The sequence below is a fragment of the Oncorhynchus nerka genome, linkage group LG15, assembly GCF_034236695.1.
Source record: "Oncorhynchus nerka isolate Pitt River linkage group LG15, Oner_Uvic_2.0, whole genome shotgun sequence".
NCBI lineage: Eukaryota > Metazoa > Chordata > Actinopteri > Salmoniformes > Salmonidae > Oncorhynchus > Oncorhynchus nerka.
Genome location: NC_088410.1, coordinates 16,813,573 through 16,835,779, shown reverse-complemented (window position 1 = coordinate 16,835,779; position 22,207 = coordinate 16,813,573). Strand labels below are relative to the sequence as shown.

At 40.3% G+C, this 22,207-nt stretch overlaps 2 long non-coding RNA genes and 1 pseudogene across 3 annotated transcripts; 2 read left to right on the top strand and 1 right to left on the bottom strand.

Moving 5' to 3' along the window:
- Window positions 1-2,079: 2,079 nt before the first annotated feature.
- On the top strand, window positions 2,080-10,241 carry LOC135560073 (uncharacterized). Of its 2 annotated transcripts, XR_010458669.1 has the most exons (4): window positions 2,080-2,165; window positions 5,852-6,011; window positions 7,600-7,829; window positions 9,131-10,241. It is a non-coding gene; the product is annotated as an uncharacterized LOC135560073 (long non-coding RNA). The 2 variants fall into 2 exon arrangements; XR_010458668.1 differs by lacking the exons at window positions 7,600-7,829; window positions 9,131-10,241 and having other exon boundaries at window positions 5,852-6,789.
- Window positions 10,242-13,673: 3,432 nt separating this feature from the next.
- LOC135560076 (uncharacterized) lies at window positions 13,674-14,224 on the bottom strand. Its single transcript, XR_010458673.1, has 2 exons — window positions 14,127-14,224; window positions 13,674-13,904 (listed from the first exon to the last, which is right to left on the bottom strand). It is a non-coding gene; the product is annotated as an uncharacterized LOC135560076 (long non-coding RNA).
- Window positions 14,225-14,230: 6 nt separating this feature from the next.
- Window positions 14,231-22,207, top strand: LOC135560070 (zinc finger protein 501-like; annotated as a pseudogene).

The following is a 22,207-nucleotide window of genomic DNA, read 5'->3' as shown; positions in this document are numbered from 1 at the left end:
CCTCTGCCTACATTATTACCTCAATTACCTCGACTAACCTGTTTATTATCTATGCATAGTCACTTTACCTCTACCTACATGTACATATTACCTCAATTACCTCGACTAACCGGTGCCCCCGCAGATTGATTCTCTGTACCGGTACCCCCTGTATATACCCTCACTAATGCTATTTTACTGCTACTCCTTCATTATTTGTTGAATTTTTTTCCTTAACATTTATTTTTCTTACAACTTCACTGTTTATATTATAAGCTCATAGAAAGGGTAACATAACCAATCAGGTAAGCGATAATTGTATCTAGGCAGATTACCATGTTCAAAAATATATTTTTTAACCTGTATTTAACTAGGCAAGTCAAAACCTGGACGATGCTGGGCCAATTGTGTTTCACTCTATGGGACTCAGCCGGATGTGATGCAGCCTGGATTCAAACCAGGGACTACAGTGATGACTCTGGCACCGACCTTCTAGCCATTGCCGATCCACTTTTCATTTAGTCTTGTCTTCCATCAGTGATGACTCTTGCACTGAGATGCTGTACCTTAGAACGCTAGGCCACTCAGGACCAATCTATTACACCATCCATCCACCAGACTAGAACAGACCTACACAGAGTCTGTCTGAAATGGCATCCTATTACCTATATACTGTCTGGTGACATTCCAGATGCAGCCATCCTCTCTAATAGTTAGAAGCCAAACAAATGATGTCAGGGACTCCAAATGTCATTAAGTCACTATTGTGGATTGTCGACCCAATGACGTCTCACAAATCATCATCGCCATGGTGATGCTCCATGACATTTATTTGGACGGTTGAAGTGTTGTAGAGGAGTGGGCGTAACAACACTACACCCTTTGGGAAAAAGGTGCTATTTAGAACCTTAAAGGTTTCTTCAGCTGTCCCCATAGGAGAACCCTTTTGAGTTTCAGGTAGAACCTCTTTGGTTCCAGCTAGAACTCTTTAGGGTTCCATGTAGAACTCTTTCTACAGACCAGATGCTACCCGTCACATTAGGAAACTGTTGCATTGACACTTATGAGTGTGGTGGGCTGAATTTTCTGGACAATCCTACCTTAAATAATACTTTTAAGATCAATTTGATAAAACACTTCCTAAGAAGACCTACTTCTATGTGAAACCTTATTCCTCATAATTTCTTTTCTACTTTTGGTGGCCTTAACTTCATGTTGGTTTGCTATTGACAAAGTTCCAGTGAAGCTCTGCTTTTCATCAGCAGGTTTTCTAGTCATGGTCCTTCATTTAGAAGAATAATTTCTCCCCACAGTATATTATATCTGGAATAATCAGCACATATTGTATAACAATAAATCTTTGTTTTTAGAATATTGGTTCAGAAATGATATCCTATTGGCGAGACAACTTGTAAATGCAGAGAGTCATTTACTTCATTATGACTCATTCTTATCACTTTACAAGATTCCTTTAACGCCTAAAGAGTTTACAATTATTTTAGTCTCCATTCCCTCAGGTGTTGCTTTATTATTCAGGAACATGTTAAGACCCTCAGAACCTACCTTCGATTACAGCTGTTGACTCAATAGTAGTAAAGATGTGTTTTTGTTTTGGTCCATTCAACAACAGAGCGATACTTTCCTTGTATCAACAGGATTTTGTATCTCTCTATATACCTTATGTCATGCCTTATTGGAATTGTTTTATTCATAATATATGTTGTCTCACACATACGTACTTACTAACACAATTAATAAGGAAGATTATTATAAAATTATTCATTCATATTACCCTGCCAACCACTATATGAAGAAGTACAAAAAAATAGATACATTTAAATTGTACCTTTTGTAATGACCACCCAGAAACAGTGTTGCATCTATTTTTAGTGGTATTTATGTAAATAATCTGTGGCAAGATATCAGTAGATTTATAATGGAACAAATTCATGAAGATTTTACACAATTATGGAGAGATGTACTGCATGAATTCTTTGCCTACGATGGAAATCATTTGGATGGATTTTTTTCTTCTTCGTCCACACGCCCGTACAGTAGGTGGCAGCAATACGGCAACAGGTCTAGTCTGCCATAAAACACTAAAGAAGAACAAGACAACAGCAAATTGTTGACGCGGACAGCAGTTCATATCCTACAGAGACACAGTAGCTTCCACAATGGATCGGGTAAATCTGGTTTTAACATTATATGCCCGCTGTGTTGTATAACATGTCTAGGCCTAGTTATCATCATATTTGAACCTCCACATTGCTGTGTTCTGTTTGGAGCGGCAGGTAGCCTAGTGGTTAGAGCGTTGGGTCAGTAACCGAATCCCCGAGCTGACCAGATAAACACCTGTCGTTCTGTTCCTGAACAAGGCAGTTAAACCGTTGTTCATAGACCGTCATTCTAAATAAGTTTTTATATCGGACTTGCCTAGTTAAATAAAGGTTACATTTAAAAAAAAAAAACTACCCTACAACTATAATTTGTATTGTAACGACCCTGGGTTTATTAGGGCGGATATTGCTTTTTCGGCATACGATAGCGTGCTGGACTTCGGGCTTAGAAGGTCGAGGGTTCGAGACCTGTTCCCTGCTCGTTTCATTACAGTATTTATTATGGAAAGCCATTAGCTGCCGACGCAGCAGATACTCTTCCTGGGGTCCAGCAAAATTAAGGCAGTTCATACAATCATGTTTAGGAATCTGTGACTATGACCTAATTCTCTCCTTTCTCCCGTAGTGTTCACATATTCTCATTCCTTCACTGATTTCTTACACCATGAGCCATTATTTGACCAGATATTCAAGTGGCCGTTCTAACAAAGAAAATAAATGGCTGCAGTCACGTTGTTTTTCCCTCTGTTGTATCCCCGTCATAACCGGATGCAGTTTGATTGCCATTTTAAGGGAGGTCCAAATCCCAACGTTGGCCCTCGATTTAGCGTGAACAACTTTTGTCACTTGCGGAGTTGATATGACCCACAATTCAATACAAACTGTAGTCACATTGTCAAACTCAGGTGGCCGCTAAGTGTCAAATTTAATCAACAACGAGCATTTCGGTATCTCAGTAAAAAAACATATGATGCTAGCTTGCAATTATAAAAATATTTCTTAGTGTTGGCAAATTGCCTTAGTTTTGTAGTGAGGGGTGCAATTCTGAAATGTTTTGGAATAAATTATAAAACTAGCTAGCCAGCTATGGGTAACTGTAGCTAGCTATGGGTAACTGTAGCTAGCCAGCTATGGGTAACTGTAGCTAGCTAGCTGACAGGAGTGCTCGTGTTGGGGATTTTCCAGTACCTATACTGTTTTCTTAGAAGTAGTAAGCAGAATCGATATAGGGTTAACCATTAGTATATGTGTAAGCAGAACCAATGTTTATGTTCAAGCTGAGTCAATACAGGCTTAACCATTCTGGGTCATGCCTGGTCTTGTGATTGCTATTGGACATGCACATTAGTTAATCATTTATAGGCGCCATTAGCCTGGTCTTGTGAAGGCTATTGGACATGCACATTAGTTAATCATTTATAGGCGCCATTAGCCTGGTCTTGTGAAGGCTATTGGACATGCACATTAGTTAATCATTTATAGGCGCCATTAGCCTGGTCTTGTGAAGGCTATTGGACATGCACATTAGTTAATCATTTATAGGCACCATTAGCCTAGTCTTGTGAAGGCTATTGGACATGCACATTAGTTAATCATTTATAGGCGCCATTAGCCTGGTCCTGTGAAGGCTATTGGACATGCACATTAGTTAATAATTTATAGGCACCATTAGCCTGGTCTTGTGAAAGCTATTGGACATGCACATTAGTTAATCATTTATAGGCACCATTAGCCTGGTCTTGTGAAGGCTATTGGACATGCACATTAGTTAATAATTTATAGGCGCCATTAGCCTGGTCCTGTGAAGGCTATTGGACATGCACTTTAGTTAATCATTTATAGGCAACATTAGCCTGGTCTTGTGAAGGCTATTGGACATGCACATTAGTTAATAATTTATAGGCACCATTAGCCTTTTCTTGTGAAGGATATTGGACATGCACATTAGTTAATAATTTATAGGCACCATTAGCCTGGTCTTGTGAAAGCTATTGGACATGCACATTAGTTAATAATTTATAGGCGCCATTAGCCTGGTCTTGTGAAGGCTATTGGACATGCACATTAGTTAATCATTTATAGGCGCCATTAGCCTGGTCTTGTGAAGGATATTGGACATGCACATTAGTTAATCATTTATAGGCGCCATTAGCCTGGTCTTGTGAAGGATATTGGACATGCACATTAGTTAATCATTTACAGGAACCACTAGACATGTACCTGTATTAGGAAGGTACAGTTGAAGTTGGAAGTTTACATACTCCGTAGCCAAATACATTTAAACTCAGTTTTTCACAATTCCTGACATTTAATCCTAGTAAAAATTCTGTTTAACAAGAAATTTGTGGAGTGGTTGAAAAACGAGTTTTAATGACTCTAACCTAAGTGTATGTTAACTTCCGACTTCAACTGTATGTTTGTATTAATTAAGTACTATTGTATGTATGTATGTATGTATGTATGTATGTATGTATGTATGGGGGCGTCAGGTAGCCTAGTGGTTAGAGCATTGGGCCAGTAACCGAATCCCCGAGCTGACAAGGTGCAAATCTGTTGTCCTGAACATGACCGTTCATTCACTGCTCCTAGGCTGTCATTTTAAATAAGAATTTGTTCTTAAATGACCTGCCTAGTTAAGAAATACATATATTTTTGTATTAGTAATATGGTGACGCCACCAGTATAATCTAAGATGGGTGTAAATAAGTCAGAAGTGAGACAAAACGATAATGGTGGCTAAATGTCAAAGGGTGTTTTGCATAAAGAGGAGTGACTGTATGTTATGGAAGGATGAAACTATAAAAGGAGTGTGCTGAGACTGGCGAAGTCAGATGATCCTTGGACCAGCTTGGCTTTGTAATAGTCTTTATGTTCCGGTATCTGAGAAATATTATTGGACCAATATTTCCACGACACCAGCTTTATACATTAGCTTACTAGGTACATTGATAGCTTTCGGTTGGTTGTTTTTAAGTTATACTTTAAGATTTCCACCAAGGATGTTGCCTCTGATCATCACTCTCCCTCGCTTGGGCAAGGGACATTTAAGGTACACTCGGATGTAAAACGCAATTCAAGGGCTGAGGGGTGTTGAGTTTGAAACGAAGGCAATCGGGAAGAGGCAAGATCAGGTCTGACCATTATAGCCAATGAGAGGGCAGATATGCGTGTTTTCACTAGTTGCCACAATGTCAAACATCTATATCGTAATTTTATTTATTTAGGGTTAGGCATAAAGTTAGTGTTTTCAAGGTTAGGGTTAAAATCACATTTAAAAAGATCTGTTGTAGAAATGGGTGTGGTTTATGGCTTTGTTTGTGGTAACTCGTGACGACCAGGCACTACTGCCAAACAAAGTGTTTGTTTTTTCTCAAAGTTGCCAGGATGTCACACGTCCTACGTTTACCAATACACTCCTAACAACCAACTCGTTACCAATACACTCCTAACAACCAACTCGTTACGAAAATGTTTATATGATCAAATAAGCCAGAAGCCAGATTTTGGGCCCAGTTATCCCTCTTGCTTCTCCTCTTCCGTGTTGTTTGATAGGAAATGACTAGTATAAGAAATATGGTGGAAACTAGCCCATACCCACCAATCCAACGCTCTTAGATTTGTGGCTTATAGTGAACGGTTGAACATTTCCGGTTAAAGGAGATATTCGAGGGATGCACCCAAATCAGAGGTTTAGACTGAATTATACAATATTTGGTTTAATAATCACCTGTAATACTTCTTGCGGCCAACAGGACAAAGCTAGCCCGTCCCCCTCCACCCTCCAGGAGTCCCCAGGTCGACTGCCTCTCCGTACTTTAATGCTGGTTCTGGTCGACTGCAGGAAAACACCGGGGCAGAGTGGAACTGAGAGACGAGAAGGAGAAGAGGAACATGGAGATATGATTTCATTAAGTAATAACCATGTGGATTAGATTACAGTCTGCTTCTGTAACAATGAATTGGTTAATTATATATTGATGAAAATATTTGGTCGTTCCACCCAATTCTGAGAAGTGTAACTTGGTCCCCCCCAAAACACTTTTGATTTCACCTAATTTTAACATTCTTTCATGAAGAGCACATGTTCAATTTCATAAAAACATGTTTTCCCAAGAGGTTATATGACAACACATACTGTACTAAGTGCCAATGTGCTAAATAAAGTAACAGGGGACAACTGAAATCAACAACCACTAGTTTACATTGGTAAAGTAGTAAAATCAGCCACAAATGTGCTTATGACAGGGGTAATGGAAGCTAGTTTTGTTCCACAGGGAGTGAAAATTGAATGCTTCACAAAAAAATATATTCTACCATTTTACTTTATGGGTAAAATGGTTCACTTGCTCAGTTTTCTACAAAAAACACCAGAGAATCTATAAAAAGACTAGAACCAGCAAACCTGTTTTTACTCTATGATTTGACATTCAATGTTTCTTTTCCCCCAAAAATGTAAGGAACAGTTTCACCATATTAAAACAAGAGTTCAGTTCATGTAACAGACCTTAAAATGAGGGACGGATGCAAATGAATCACTAATCACATGAAATAAATTATGTTCAGAAATGACTGTTAAATAACCAAATAACTAGTGCTTTACATGCACACAAATCATTTGCTATTAAACTGATTATGGCAGTAGGCTGGGTGTGTCATTAGTCATGTAAACACCTTACTCTGCTGATCTTAATTGGTGTAATGTCATAACTGAAGTAAGGATACGCCTTTAAAAACACCTGGTTTTCTGAACAATCTTTAGAATGATTAGGACATGTAAACATTTTAATCAGAGTTATAGAGGTGTATTTAATCTGTGTATGTGCTAACACAACTTCTTTTGACTGAGTTCAGGAAAAACAGTTTAGAAATAGCTTTCACATACAAACTTTATACTGCTTAAAAAACATAACATAGTCGCTGTGGAAGAATGTTTATTTTGATTGATAATCGCTGTAAAAGTCCCATCAGAGCAGCCTGATTTCAGATGTGTCCATGTAAACAGGTTTATGAGGGAAATTGTTCTTTCAAAGCATGTCAACGTTTAAATCAAACTCTTATACTAATTGACTTCACAATAATCGTATTATTCTGAACTTGTAACTTTACTCAACGATGGTAAAACTTGGAGAAATGATTGTATTAGTTGGGTTAAAATCTTAATAGAAGTGACACAGGGTTGATGGAGGAACTTTTAAAATAAGTCTTTATTCATATTATTTAATAACAGATTTAAAATGTAATACTGATGTACAATGAGTCAGGACACCTGACTAAACACCAACTCATACACACAGGAGAGAAGCCTTATAGCTGTGATCAGTGTGGGAAAAACTTCAATCACTTCAATTGGAGGGTGACTTACACCCCTCAGAGTATTTGTGCCTTAAAAGAGGTCAACAGTGGATCTGTCCTGCTCTTACACATATCCCAGAGGTCATACAGTCACAGAGACATCGTTTGATTACAATGGTTGTCGTTTGTTATTTGTTTTTCATCACAGGCCCGAAGGCAAAAGTTCAAACTATAGTGACAGACTGACACTGACCTGTAGCACCACCTGTACTCTGACTGACAACCCCACCAACATCTGGTACAAGAACAGACGTCTCACCAACCCAAATACCAAAATAACTACCTAGACCCAGTCAGCAGTAAGGATACAGACAGATACTCCTGTTCTGTCAACAGCCATGAGGATCTCCTCTCTGCTGAAGAGACTCACTGTCACATGTAAGTACTATACATATATATAATCTCACTGTAATTTAGTTCTAGTATTATACTTTGGTTACACTGTATGTTCATGTGTATGTCATTCCCAACACTAGATGGCCCAAGGAGAGTGTGTGGGAGATAATTAGATGTCACTAATTACATTTGCCATTTCTGAGGAGAGATCAGGCCAATAATTACATTTTGCTAATGCAGAAATGATGTCACCTAGTGCATTTGCTGTTTCTGAGCAAAACTCTTGCCAATTAATTACATTAGCTAATGTACAGGACTACATTAGCTAAGACCCATAACTACATTTGTTACATCTGGACATACTAATGTTTGGTGAACATGGAGAGACCAATATTAATATATTTTCATGCTGATTCCACATAAATGTTTTAATAAAGACTGTTTAAAAGAAAGACTATTTGAGTATGTAGAGGAGACCAGGATATGTTGTTGGCCTGGGTCCCAATACTCAGTGTTATAGTCCTGGTCCTGAGAATAGAGACCAGGATATGTTGTTAGCCTGGATCCCAATACTCAGTGTTATAGTCCTGGTCCTGAGAATAGAGACCAGGATATGTTGTTGTCCTGGGTCCCAATACTCAGTGTTATAGTCCTGGTCCTGAGAATAGAGACCAGGATATGTTGTTGTCCTGGATCCCAATACTCAGTGTTATAGTCCTGGTCCTGAGAATAGAGACCAGGATATGTTGTTGGCCTGGGTCCCAATACTCAGTGTTATAGTCCTGGTCCTGAGAATAGAGACCATGATATGTTGTTGTCCTGGGTCCCAATACTCAGTGTTATAGTCCTGGTCCTGAGAATAGAGACCAGGATATGTTGTTGTCCTGGGTCCCAATACTCAGTGTTATAGTCCTGGTCCTGAGAATAGAGACCAGGATATGTTGTTGTCCTGGATCCCAATACTCAGTGTTATAGTCCTGGTCCTGAGAATAGAGACCAGGATATGTTGTTGTCCTGGGTCCCAATACTCAGTGTTATAGTCCTGGTCCTGAGAATAGAGACCAGGATATGTTGTTGGCCTGGGTCCCAATACTCAGTGTTATAGTCCTGGTCCTGAGAATAGAGACCAGGATATGTTGTTGTCCTGGGTCCCAATACTCAGTGTTATAGTCCTGGTCCTGAGAATAAAACAGGTTTAAAACAACAACAGAGAAACACGTGTCTTACAGTGCTACACATCTGTTATAATAGAGACTTTTTCCTGCTTAATTGAAGTATCAGGTGTAGTTTTTCACCAGTTATAAAGTGTGTTTGTTGTCTCTCTTTATGTTTCTATGCTGCAGGGAGGGAGATGCAACAACAGCCTTGAGAACATCTGGACTCAAATAGAACTCTGTTCCAAGTTGCTGTCAGGTAAAAGTAGACGATAGCAGACAACAGGATACTTTTGGAAAGGGGTGTTGTTGAACATGTTCTTGACTTTACTCAATCTGTATAGTTTTGGTAAAATCTTATCGAGGAACTTTCTGAAATAAGATTAGCCTGGGACAGCAGGTAGCCTAGTGGTTAGACCGTTGGGCCAGTAACCGAAAGGCTGCTAAATCGAATCCCCGAGCCGACAAGGTAAACAACTTTAGTTCTGCCCTTGAACAAGGCAGTTATCCCACTGTTCCTCTGCCGTCATTGTAAATAAAAATGTGTTCTTATCTGACTTGCCTAGTTGAATAAAGATGTGAGACGTTATGCTGTCATAATGTAATCAAGCTTGGATATTTCAATAGATGTTTGATTGCTCTGGTCTAGGGGTGCATCAGTTGCAGACTTGAGACAGGAATTCTCCCCCTGCAACCCCCTAATCCTTATCTGAACTCTGTGAGAACATAGTAACTGGACTGTATGTAGCCTACCCATTTCTTGTCTTAGTAAGAAACACTGAAGAAAACAATAGCTTCCACGATGGATCCGGTAAGTCTGGTTTACTTTTAACAGTATAGGCCTGCTGTGCTGTGCTTGGCTTTTGTTTATTTATTGTACTCAAGTTATATACATAGACAGAAGGGTGTTAGTTATAAATACAGTATATTTGACTGTAGTTTAGTTAAGAAGAAAGACTTACACAGTGGTGTGAAGTACTTAAATAAACAATATTTTAAAGTACTACATAATTCGTTTTTTGGGGTATCTGTACTTTACTATTTATATATTTGAAAACTTTTACTTTACTACATTCCTGTAGAAAATGATGTACTTTTTACTCCTTAAATGTACTCGTTACATTTTGAATGCTTAGCAGGACCGGAAAATGGTTCAATTCACACACTTATCAAGAGAACATCCCTGGTCATCCCTACTTCCTCTGATCTAGCGGACTCACTAAATACAAATACTTTTTTGTAAATTATGTCTGAGTGTTGGAGTGTGCCCCTGCCTATCAGTAAATAATTTAAAAAACAATACATTTGTGCCTTCCGGTTTGCTTTGTATAAAGACATTTGAATTATTCATACTTATACTTGAACAATTACATTTACCTTTGATACTTAAGTATATTTCAAACCAAATACTTTTACTCAAGTAGATTTAACTGTGTGACTTTTACTTGAGTCATTTTCTATTATGGTATCTTTACTTTGACTCAAGTATGACTATTGGGTACTTTTTCCACCACTGGACTTACGTTTATTTTTGACCGGAGAATTACTTGTGAATTAGGTTTGATGCATCCATTGCAAAGACTTGCATAACTAGCTCTTTTTTCCTATCTGTGCTGGTAGTGAACAGCAGCTGCCATTGTATCAGCAGCGAAAGACCGGAACATTTAATTCCCAGACACTTCCTCACGAGAGAGAGGCCTGTTGAGATCCTCCCTCTTTGTGCATCTGTTCCAAGTGGCTGCCAGGTAAAAGTAGACGATAGCAGACAACAGGATTCTAAGTGAAAGGGGTGTTGTTGAACATTTTCTTGACTTTACTCGACTTTTATTGATCACGTAAAATGTTATCCAGGAACTTTCTGAAGTAATACTAGGCTACACTGGTCTAGGGGCGCATCAGTTGCAGTCTTGAGAATCGAATTTTCTCTCGGCAATTCATTACTAGCTGTCATTATCCGAACACTACAACAAAGTTGTCAAACTGTACCCTACAACATTTCATGCCATACAAAGAAACAATGGCTTCCGCAATGGATCAGGTAAATCTGGTTTTAACATATGCCCGCTGTGTTGTTTAAAATGTCTAGGACTAGTTTTCATCACCTTTATCCTCCACATTCCTGTGTTCGGTTTAAACTGCTGGACAAAAATAAACATGATTGTAAAAACTTGTTAGGATATTTTTTCCCTCAGCAAAGTAACGTTAATCTACAGCTATATCGTGTTTGGAAATCTGTCATATTACCTAATATATCTCTACTTCCTCCCAAAATGTGCACTTGTGTGGGCCAGCAACTAAATCCTATCAACTTTATGGTACATTACACCACCTACTGTACTGGAGTGTGGGCCAGCAACTAAATCCTATCAACTTTATGGTACATTACACCACCTACTGTACTGGAGTGTGGGTCAGCAACTAAATCCTATCAACTTTATGGTACATTACACCACCTACTGTACTGGAGTGTGGGCCAGCAACTAAATCCTATCTCCCAGCCTCGTTCTCTTAAAAGTATCAATATTTACGACTGTATCTAACAATGTTCTTCTTATTAAACTCAATTCCTGCTTGCACACGCTGGAGAGAATCCTTACTCCTGTCTTTGTGGTGTCAGAGAAATGCTATAGGAAGAGAGACTTTTCAAACAATATATTTATTGTAAGATATGCAGAAATGAAGCAATCAACCATCACTAAGAATAGTCCGTGTTGAAAGCTCAATGAGTCTTTTGCCTTTTATTGAAAGTACATCCTTTTTAAAAATCTTTGACAGTTAGCAGATGTTCAGAAACAGGCACTGGAAACAGATTTGCACAAAGTAATTTAGCTGGTCTGTGTAGATCATGATGGCTGATATCGCCACCACTCACTGTTCCTCCCTGCACTTCCCACATAGCTACATTCCTGCTGATTGTAAACAGCGGAGGTCACATACTGTGGTAGCACCCAAACAGCTCATACATCTGTACGCTCAGAGTTATGACTAAGTCACACAAGACAGGCCTGTATCAGCAAAGAATATTAGCATATAACAATAGACAATTCCCTCAGTAATATAGTAACATATAACAATAGACAATTCTCTAAGTAAAAACAGTATAGTATGTCTAATTTAACAGTATAGTAGAATAATATAAAACTATAATATTAAAATGTCCACCACAGTGGAAAGAGTCGATGATAAAACACCAGAAAGCAAACGTGTGTCACAACTTCCGCCGACGTTGGTCCCCTCTTGTTCGGGCGGCGTTTGGCGTTCGACGTCACCGACCTTCTAGCCATCGCCGATCCACTTTTCATTTAGTCTTGTCTTCCATCAGTGATGACTCTTGCACTGAGATGCTGTACCTTAGAACGCTACGCCACTCAGGAGCAATCTATTACACCATCCATCCACCAGACTAGAACAGACCTACACAGAGTCTGTCTGAAATGGCATCCTATTACCTATATACTGTCAGGTGACATTTCAGATGCAGCCATCCTCTCTAACAGTTAGAAGCCAAACAAATGATGTCAGGGACTCCAAATGTCATTAAGTCGCTATTGTGGATTGTCGACCCAATGACGTCTCACAAATCATCATCGCCATGGTGATTCTCCATGACATCATTTATTTGGTCGGTTGAAGTGTTGTAGAGGAGTGGGTGTAGCAGTACTACACTCTAAGAAAAAAAGGTGCTATCTAGAACCTGAAAGGGTTCTTCGGCTGTCCCCATAGGAGAACCCTTTGAAGAACCCTTTTGTGTTTCAGTTAGAACCTCTTTGGTTCCAGGTAGAACTCTTTAGGGTTCCATGTAGAACCCTTTCAACAGACCAGATGCTTTTTAACTTTCTGTGGAGAAACCGAACCCGTCACATTAGGAAACTGTTGTAATGAACACTTATGAGTATGGTGGGCTGAATTGTCTGGACATTCCTACCTTAAATAATACTTTTAAGATCAATTTGATAAAACACTACATAAGAAGACCTACTTCTATGTGAAACCTTATTCCTCATCATGCCTTTTCTACTTTTGGTGGCCTTAACTTCATGTTGGTTTGCTATTGACAAAGTTCCAGTGAAGCTCTGCTTTTCATCAGCAGGTTTTCTAGTCATGATCCTTCATTTAGAAGTATAATTTCTCTCCATACGTATATTATATCTGGAATAATCAGCACATATTGTGTAACAATAAATCTTTGTTTTTAGAATATTGGTTCAGAAATAATATCCTATCCTTATCACTTGACAAGATCCCTATTTCGCCTAAAGAGTTTGCAATTGTTTTAGTCTCAATTCCCTCAGGTGTTGCTTTATTATTCAGGAACATGTTAAGACCCTCAGAACCTACCATCGATTACCCCTGTTGACTCAATAGTAGTAAAGATTTGTTCTTGTTTTGGTCCATTCAACAACAGAGTGATACTTGCCTTGTATCAACAGGAATTTGTATCTATCTATACACCTTATGTCATGCCTTATTGGAATTGTTTTATTGATCATATTTGTTGTCTCACATAAACGTACTGACTAACACAATTAAGGATGTTTATTATAAAATGATCAATTTATATCATCCTGCCAACCACTATATGAAGAGGTTTTAAAAAAGAAACACATTCAAATTGTACCGTTTGAAATGACCACCCAGAAACCGTGTTGAATCTTTTTTTTATGGTATTCAAGTAAAGAATCTGTGGCAAGACATCAGTAGATTTTGTAACAATACAGAGGCGGATGCAAGATGCAAGCAACGATGGTTTAATGAATACAGGTTACAGCAGCAACAGGACAGACAGACTGTACTCAGACGGAATCCGACCCAGGGACTAGGGCGCATCCTCCTATGTGAGCGTGCTGAGAAACCCAGGTGAGAGTGTCCGGATGGGTAGGAAGGAGCACAGCAGATAATCCACACAAGGGCGGCGAGAGATGAGTACGGACACACGACACAACCTCAGGGAAGTAACAACGATCTGACAACAAGAAACACTGGTTACAGAACATATAAAGGGAAGATAAGTGATTCCAGCTGGCGCAGACAATCAGGCCGAGATTGGGAACCACGCCCACACAAACACGGGAGAGAGAGAGAGAAAAGGAGGCAGTGGATTCATGAACCGTGACAGATTTATAATGGAACATATTCATGAAGATTTTACACAATTATGGAGAGATGTACTGCATGAATACTTTACCTACGATATAAATAATTTGGATAGATATTTTTCTTCTTCGTTCACTCGCCGTACAGTAGGTGGCGGTAAAACTCCAATTGGTGTAGTCTGCCATAAAACCCTAAAGAAGAACAAGACAACAGGAAATTGTTGACGAGAACAGCTAGGGTCGAACAGTTCATATCATACAAGAAACAGTAGCTTCCACAATGGATTGGGTAACTCTGGTTTTAACATTATATGCCCGCTGTGTTGTATAAAATGTCTAGGCCTAGTTTTCATCATATTTGAACTTCTACATTGCTGTGTTCTGTTTGGAGCGGCAGGTAGCCTAGTGGTTAGAGCGTTGGGTCAGTAACCGAATCCCCGAGCTGACCAGATAAACATATGTCATTCTGTCCCTGAACAAGGCAGTTTAACCAACTTTGTATGTATTATGGATCCCCATTAGCTGCCAAGGCAGCAGCTACTCTTCCTGGGGTCCAGCAAAATTAAGGCAGTAAATACAATCATGTTTAGCCAGTTATGGTAAACTAGCTAGTGTCGTGGAAATATTTGGGTAATCACATTTCACAAATACTGGAGCCTGTGAGTTCAAGTAGATTTTTATTACTTCATAATTGTTGGTAAAATTATGATTAAATGACTGAACAAATCATTTTAAATGGAACTGTAACTAAGTAAACTTATACTCTGTTTTATATCTGATTAACAATATGAGTTCATAAGATGTGATTGTGTGACACAGACAAGGAGTAATTAAAGTTAATGAACACCATTCCAACTAGGAAGAAAGAAGTGAACTGTGTAAACAGATAAGGTCGTTAACCTATGGTTGAACCGACGAAACTGACCTCTGGGGGTTTTAGATAAGACAGTGAGTGCATTCCTAGGTTTTCTGTTAATTAGAACTGTCATCTAAGTGGTGATTGATAATGTTGAGGGGTCAAAAGTTACCTGGGAGTGTGTTGTAAGTTAGAATGAACTTTTCACCTCACTTTGTCCCTGTCGAGAGAGGAGGGGTTTCTGTTAAGCAATGAAAAGACGTCATGTTTTGTATATAAACTGTTGCTCATGGTGAAGTGGCAGCGCGCTCCGAGAATAAATTATGTTACCTATTATTAAAAGACTGGGCTCCGTCTATTTTATGCAAACAAGAATCTTCAAATTCTAATAAAATAGTTTAAGGGTTTTCAATTAATGAAAACACATTAGCATAAGTAAATTACAGTAACAATAATACAAGCAGAGATGGAATCATGAAAACGAGTGCCTTCCAGTCTTGACACAGAATATTTATACATTTGTCCTTCTTACTTCACATTCATACTAACTCCTCTTAATGGCTTATCACCTGTTGCATTTAGCCACTGTTATCATATTGCCTTCATATTAGGACATGCAACCTGTAGAGTCACATAAATAGTTTTAAACATGTAGGGCCACAGCAACAGATCTTGGTGTAGCAGTATAACTTTAGACCGTCCCCTCGCCCATACCCGGGCGCGAACCAGGGACCCTCTGCACACAACATCAACAACAGTCACCCACGAAGCATCGTTACCCATCGCTCCACAAAAGCCGCGGCCCTTGCAGAGCAAGGGGAACTACTACTTCAAGGTCTCAGAGCAAGTGACGTCAGTGATTGAAACGCTATTTAGCGTGCACCGCTAACTGAGCTAGCCGTTTCACATCCGTTACATTGGCACTCTATAGGATTAACCAATACATGACATCCTGCTGACTCTACTGAAAGGGGAACCCCTGTTCTGGGAAAAACCCAAGAGGTGTAACCATAGTTGGCCATAACAGTTACAAGAATAACCATGTGCTTGTCTAATGGTGTCCAAAGACAGAGAGCACATAGATGCACTAGTTTTGCTGGCTCCTTCTGAAATAAATAATTGCCACATATGTACTGAACAATTCACAATACTAGCTACCTGATAGGAGTGCTGGTGTTGGATTTTCCAGTTCCTATACTGTTTTCTTAGAAGTAGTAAGCAGAATCGATATGGATATGGACTTAACTATTAGTATATGTGTAAGCAGAACCAATGTGTATGTGCCACCTGAGTCAATATGCACCTCTATTACGGGCGGCAGGTAGCCTCTATTAGGGCGGTATGGAGCGGCAGGTAGCCTAGTGGTTACAGCGTTGGGCCAGTAACCGAAAGTTTGCTAGGTCGAATCCCCGAGCTGACAAGGTACAAATCTGTCATTCTGCACCTGAAAAGGGCAGTTAACCCACTGTTTCTAGGCCACCATTGTAAATAAGAATATCTGACTTGCCTAGTTAAATTAAGATTACATAAAGAAATGGACCAGCTTGGTTTTGTGCCAAGCCATGTAATAAAGTCTATATAAATGTAATGTTCCGGTATCCTCGACGCTAGCTGGGTGCGTTAGCTTACTAGGTACATTGATAGCTTTAGGTTGGTTGTTTTTATGTTAAACTTCAAGATTTACACCAAGGACGTTGCCTCTCGGATCATCACTCTCCCTCGCTTGGGCAAGGGACATTTAAGGCACTCGGATGTAAAACGCAATTCAAGGGTTGAGGGTTTAGCCGAAGGCTGTTGAGTTTGAAACGCAGCTGGAAGGCAATCAGGAAGATGCAAGATCAGGTGGGACCATTATAGGCAATGGTCCGTGTTGCCACAAAGTCAAACGTCTATATCGTATTTGTATTTAAGTTTAGGCATAAAGGTAGTGTTTTCAATGTTAGGGTTAAAATCACATTTAAAAATATCAGTTGTAGAAATGGGTGTGTTCTATGGCTTTGTTTGTGGTAACTAGTGACGATCAGGCACTACTTCCATACAAAGTGTTTTTTTTTCTTTCTCAAAGTTGCCTACTTTTACCAATACACTCATAACAACCAACTCGTTACGAAAATGTATATATGATCAAATAAGCCAGAAGCCAGATTTTGGGCCCAGTTATCCCTCTTGCTTCTCCAATTCCGCGCTGTTTGATAGGAAATGACTGCTATAAAGAAATATGGTGGAAACTAGCCCATACCCACCAATCCAACGCTCTTAGATTTGTGGTTTATAGTGAACGATTGAACATTTCAGGTAAAAGGGGATATTCCAGGGATGCACCCAAATCAGAGGGTTAGACTGAATTAATACAATATTTGGTTTAATGATCAACTGTAAAACTGATTGCGGCCAACAGGACAAAGCAAGCCTGTCCCCCTCCACCCTCCAGGAGTCCCCAGGTCGACTGCCTCTCCGTACTCTACTGCTGGTTCTGGTCGACTGCAGGAAAACACCAGGGCAGAGTGGAACTGAGAGAGGAGAAGGAGAAGAGGAACATGGAGATATGATTTCATTAAGTAAGAACCATGTGGATTAGATTAGTCTGCTTATTTAACAATTAATTGGTTAATTATATATTGCTGACAATATCTGGTCGTTCCACCTAATTTTGAGAAGCTCCCCCCAAAACACTTTCAGATTTCACCTAATTTTAACATTCTTTCATGAAGAGCACATGTTCAACTTCATAAAAACATGTTTTCTCCAGAGGTTATATGAAAATAAATACTGTACTAAGTGCCAATGTGCTAAATAAAGTAACAGGGGACAACTGAAAACAACAAAACCACTAGTTTACATTGGTAAAATTAGTCCTTTAAATCAGCCACAAATTTGCTTATGACAGGGTCAATGGAAGCTACTTTTGTTCCACCGGGAGTGAACATTGAATACAAGCTTCAATTCTACCATATCAATTTATGGGCAAAATGGTTCACTTGCTCGGTTTTCAACAAAAAACACCAGAGAATTGATCTGTCATACGAAGGTACAGCCTACCGTTCCAGGCCGCGTCCCACCATGCGGTGAGCCCCTACTGCTCCGTCCTGCCCCCCTACTCTGACCTCCTCTCCCTGACCCCCGCCAAGGAGACCCTGCAGCTGGCCTGGAACACCGCATGGCATTCTGGGATAGATAACCTCTTGGAGGAGCTCCGTGGGATCCGCAGTGATGTCGCCGAGTAAGTCACATCACACCTTATGTACCTCGGATGTCAAGTTTGTTTTTGTTGACCATCATTTTTACCAAGGACGTTAATTGAGATTTTTCACTAGCTACATTGATTACTGGAACGTTCTGGGGAAGAGTTGCAGACAGTTTCTGTTGGACCGCTAAAGAGCTGAGGCGTCTGATCCATCAGTCTTCATTTTTGTTATGTAACCTAATGCAGACAACAGATGAGGAAGCCTCACCGTTCCTCTTTAACATAACTAATCACACCAGAGGTATACAACTCAACAATGGATCAATTCAGGTGTCACTATCATGCACAAAACTATCACTGTCTTTAATGCAGACTGACATCGAAGTAAATTAGAAAGAAAATGATAACTGCTGCTCATCCTCTCGGGTGATATTTATTTATAACAACGTTTGGACCCTAAGGTCTTCATCAGGCATCCATATCCCAGGTGGGGGTGGAAGGTCCTACATTTGTCCCAAGAGGTGGCGAATCGCATCTCTGCATGTCTGGCAGACATATCAGTGTGGATGACGGATCACCACCTCAAGCTGAACCTCGGCAAGACGGAGCTGCTCTTCCTCCCGGGGAAGGACTGCCCGTTCCATGATCTCGCCATCACGGTTGACAACTCCATTGTGTCCTCCTCCCAGAGCGCTAAGAACCTTGGCGTGATTCTGGACAACACCCTGTCGTTCTCAACTAACATCAAGGCGGTGGCCCGTTCCTGTAGGTTCATGCTCTACAACATCCGCAGAGTACGACCCTGCCTCACACAGGAAGCAGCGCAGGTCCTAATCCAGGCACTTGTCATCTCCCGTCTGGATTACTGCAACTCGCTGTTGGCTGGGCTCCCTGCCTGTGCCATTAAACCCCTACAACTCATCCAGAACGCCGCAGCCCGTCTGGTGTTCAACCTTCCCAAGTTCTCTCACGTCACCCCGCTCCTCCGCTCTCTCCACTGGCTTCCAGTTGAAGCTCGCATCCGCTACAAGACCATGGTGCTTGCCTACGGAGCTGTGAGGGGAACGGTACCTCAGTACCTCCAGGCTCTGATCAGGCCCTACACCCAAACAAGGGCACTGCGTTCATCCACCTCTGGCCTGCTCGCCTCCCTACCACTGAGGAAATACAGTTCCCGCGCAGCCCAGTCAAAACTGTTCGCTGCTCTGGCCCCCCAATGGTGGAACAAACTCTCTCACGACGCCAGGACAGCGGAGTCAATCACCACCTTCCGGAGACACCTGAAACCCCACCTCTTTCAGGAATACCTAGGATAGGATAAAGTAATCCTTCTCACCCCCCTTAAAAGATTTAGATGCACTATTGTAAAGTGGCTGTTCCACTGGATGTCTTAAGGTGAACGCACCAATTTGTAAGTCGCTCTGGATAAGAGCGTCTGCTAAATGACTTAAATGTAAATGTAAATAAAAAGACTAGAACCAGCTTACCTGCCTTTGCTCTATAATTTGACTGTTTAATGTCCAATGTTTCTTTTTCCCCAAAAATGTAAGGAACCGTTTCACCATATTACAACATGGGTTGACCTTAAAATGGGGGACAGATGTAAATGAATCACTAATTAAATTAAATGAATAATGTTCAGAAATGACTGTCAAAGTAACCAAATAACTAGGGCTTTACATGCACACTAATCATTTCCTATTAAACTGATTATGGAAGTAGGCTGGGTTTGTCATTAGTCATGTAAACATCTTACTCTGCTGATCTTAATTGGTGTAAGGTCATAACAGAAGTAAGGATACACCTTTAAAAACACCTGGTTTTCTGAACAATCTTTAGAATGATTAGGACATGTAAACACTTTAATCAGAGTTATAGAGGTGTATTTAATCTGTGTATGTGCTAACACAAGCAGCACAAAACATTATTTGCAGTGAGTTCAGGAAACTGAAAATATGCAGCTTAGAAATAGTTTGCACATACAAACCTTATTTTTACCTATTGCTTCATAAACCACAGTGGCTGTGGTAGAAAGTTTATTTTGATTGGCCATTTTCTGCGTTTATCAAAGTCCCATCAGCCTGATTTCAGATGTGTCCATGTAAACAGGTTTATTAGAGAGATTGTTCTTTCAAAGCAGGTCAACGATTTAAAATGTAATACTGATGCACAATTTCTACTGGAAAAATATGAAAGGGACCCAAAAGGCCTTCATTTCATGGAAGGACCCATCTGTTTACGGACTCATATTTGCAAAACCTAACTATTCAATGCCTTTTGTTTCACAGGGGACATCCCTAATCGTTGCTCTCTAAGTGGGAGGGGCTTATCATCTGGGGAGCCTCAACAACATCATGATGCTGACAAGAAAGAGAAGAGTCTCTCCAGATCAGAACACCTCAAACACCAGCATAGAGGTACAGGGAAGAAACATCACCACTGCTCTGTCTGTGGGAAGAGTTTTGCTAAACAAGACTTGACTATTCATGAGCAAATTCACACCGGAGAGAAACCGTTCCACTGCTCTCAGTGCGGGAAGAGTTTCACTGCATCTAAAACTTTAAAATCTCATCAGAGAATTCATACAGGGAGAGGCCTTCCCCTACTCTGGTTGTGAGAAATGCTTCAAACAATCAGGATTCCAGACTACACAAAAACACACAGGACCGCCTTATAGCTGTGATCAGTGTGGGAAGAGATTCAATCAATTAGTACACCTGACTATACACCAGCGCATACACACAGGAGAGAAGCCTTATAGCTGTGATCAGTGTGGGAAGAGCTTCAATCATTCAGGATCCCTGACTCTACACCAACGCATACACACAGGAGAGAAGCCTTATAGCTGTGATCAGTGTGGGAAGAGCTTCAATCAATCAGGATCCCTGACTCTACACCAACGCATACACACAGGAGAGAAGCCTTATAGCTGTGATCAGTGTGGGAAGAGCTTCAATCATTTAGGAAACCTGACTACACACCAACTCATACACACAGGAGCGAAGCCTTATAACTGTGATCATTGTGGAAAGAGCTTCAGTCGATCAGGAGACCTGATCAAACACCAACGCATACACACAGGAGAGAAGCCTTATAGCTGTGATCAATGTGGGAAGAACTTCAATCAATCAGGACACCTGACTGCACACCAACGCATACACACAGGAGAGAAGCCTTATAGCTGTGATCAGTGTGAGAAGATTTTCAGGACGTCAGATCACCTGACTATACACCAACACATACACACAGGAGAGAAGCCTTATAGCTGTGATCAGTGTGGGAAGAGTTTCAGGACGTCAGATCACCTGACTAAACACCAACGCATACACACAGGAGAGAAGCCTTATAGCTGTGATCAGTGTGGGAAGAGCTTCAGTCGATCAGGATCCCTGACTACACACCAACTCATACACACAGGAGAGAAGCCTTATAGATGTGATCAGTGTGGGAAGAGTTTTGCTCGTTCAGGGTCACTGATAAAACACCAGAAAGCACAAACATGTTTTCTTTCATCTCCCTTCTCTCTGGCACCAGTTCCAGATCCCTAAATAAAGTTTAAATAGAAAACATCTTGTAAACAGTCATCCATCTCCCATTCTCCAACACTTTAGTATGTCTGATTGCCATGGTAACATGTGTAGCATAATATGCATCTGTTACAAACGTCTTGGAGTAGAAGTGCTGTGTGTGTGGTGGGGTGGAGGAGGAGGTGTTCAGAGCTATCTTTTAATTTATGAACTCATATTATCCATTAAATAATGTATAATAAAAATGTTTCACCAATGGTAGGTGTATATTCATGTGTGGGGGAAATGTTATCTGAAGAGAGAGTCTTGAATTGTACATCATGTCTCATACAGTCATTGGTTCCTGTAGGTGCTGGGTAGAGATATGAGGGGGAGACGGTCATGACCCCCTCAGACCTTTTGGCAGAACGCTCAGAATATGTTCTATAATTTACATGCAGGAACCAAATGTTAATGATGAATAATGTAAATCATGCAAATATAACTTGTCTGTGTTACCAGTATATAAGATAACTAACGGGACTGCCCCGAAAGAGCTCCTGACCGACGTGTACTATGGTGCATTAAGTTGGTTGGAATCTCTCCAGCTGGCTAATAATAAATAAT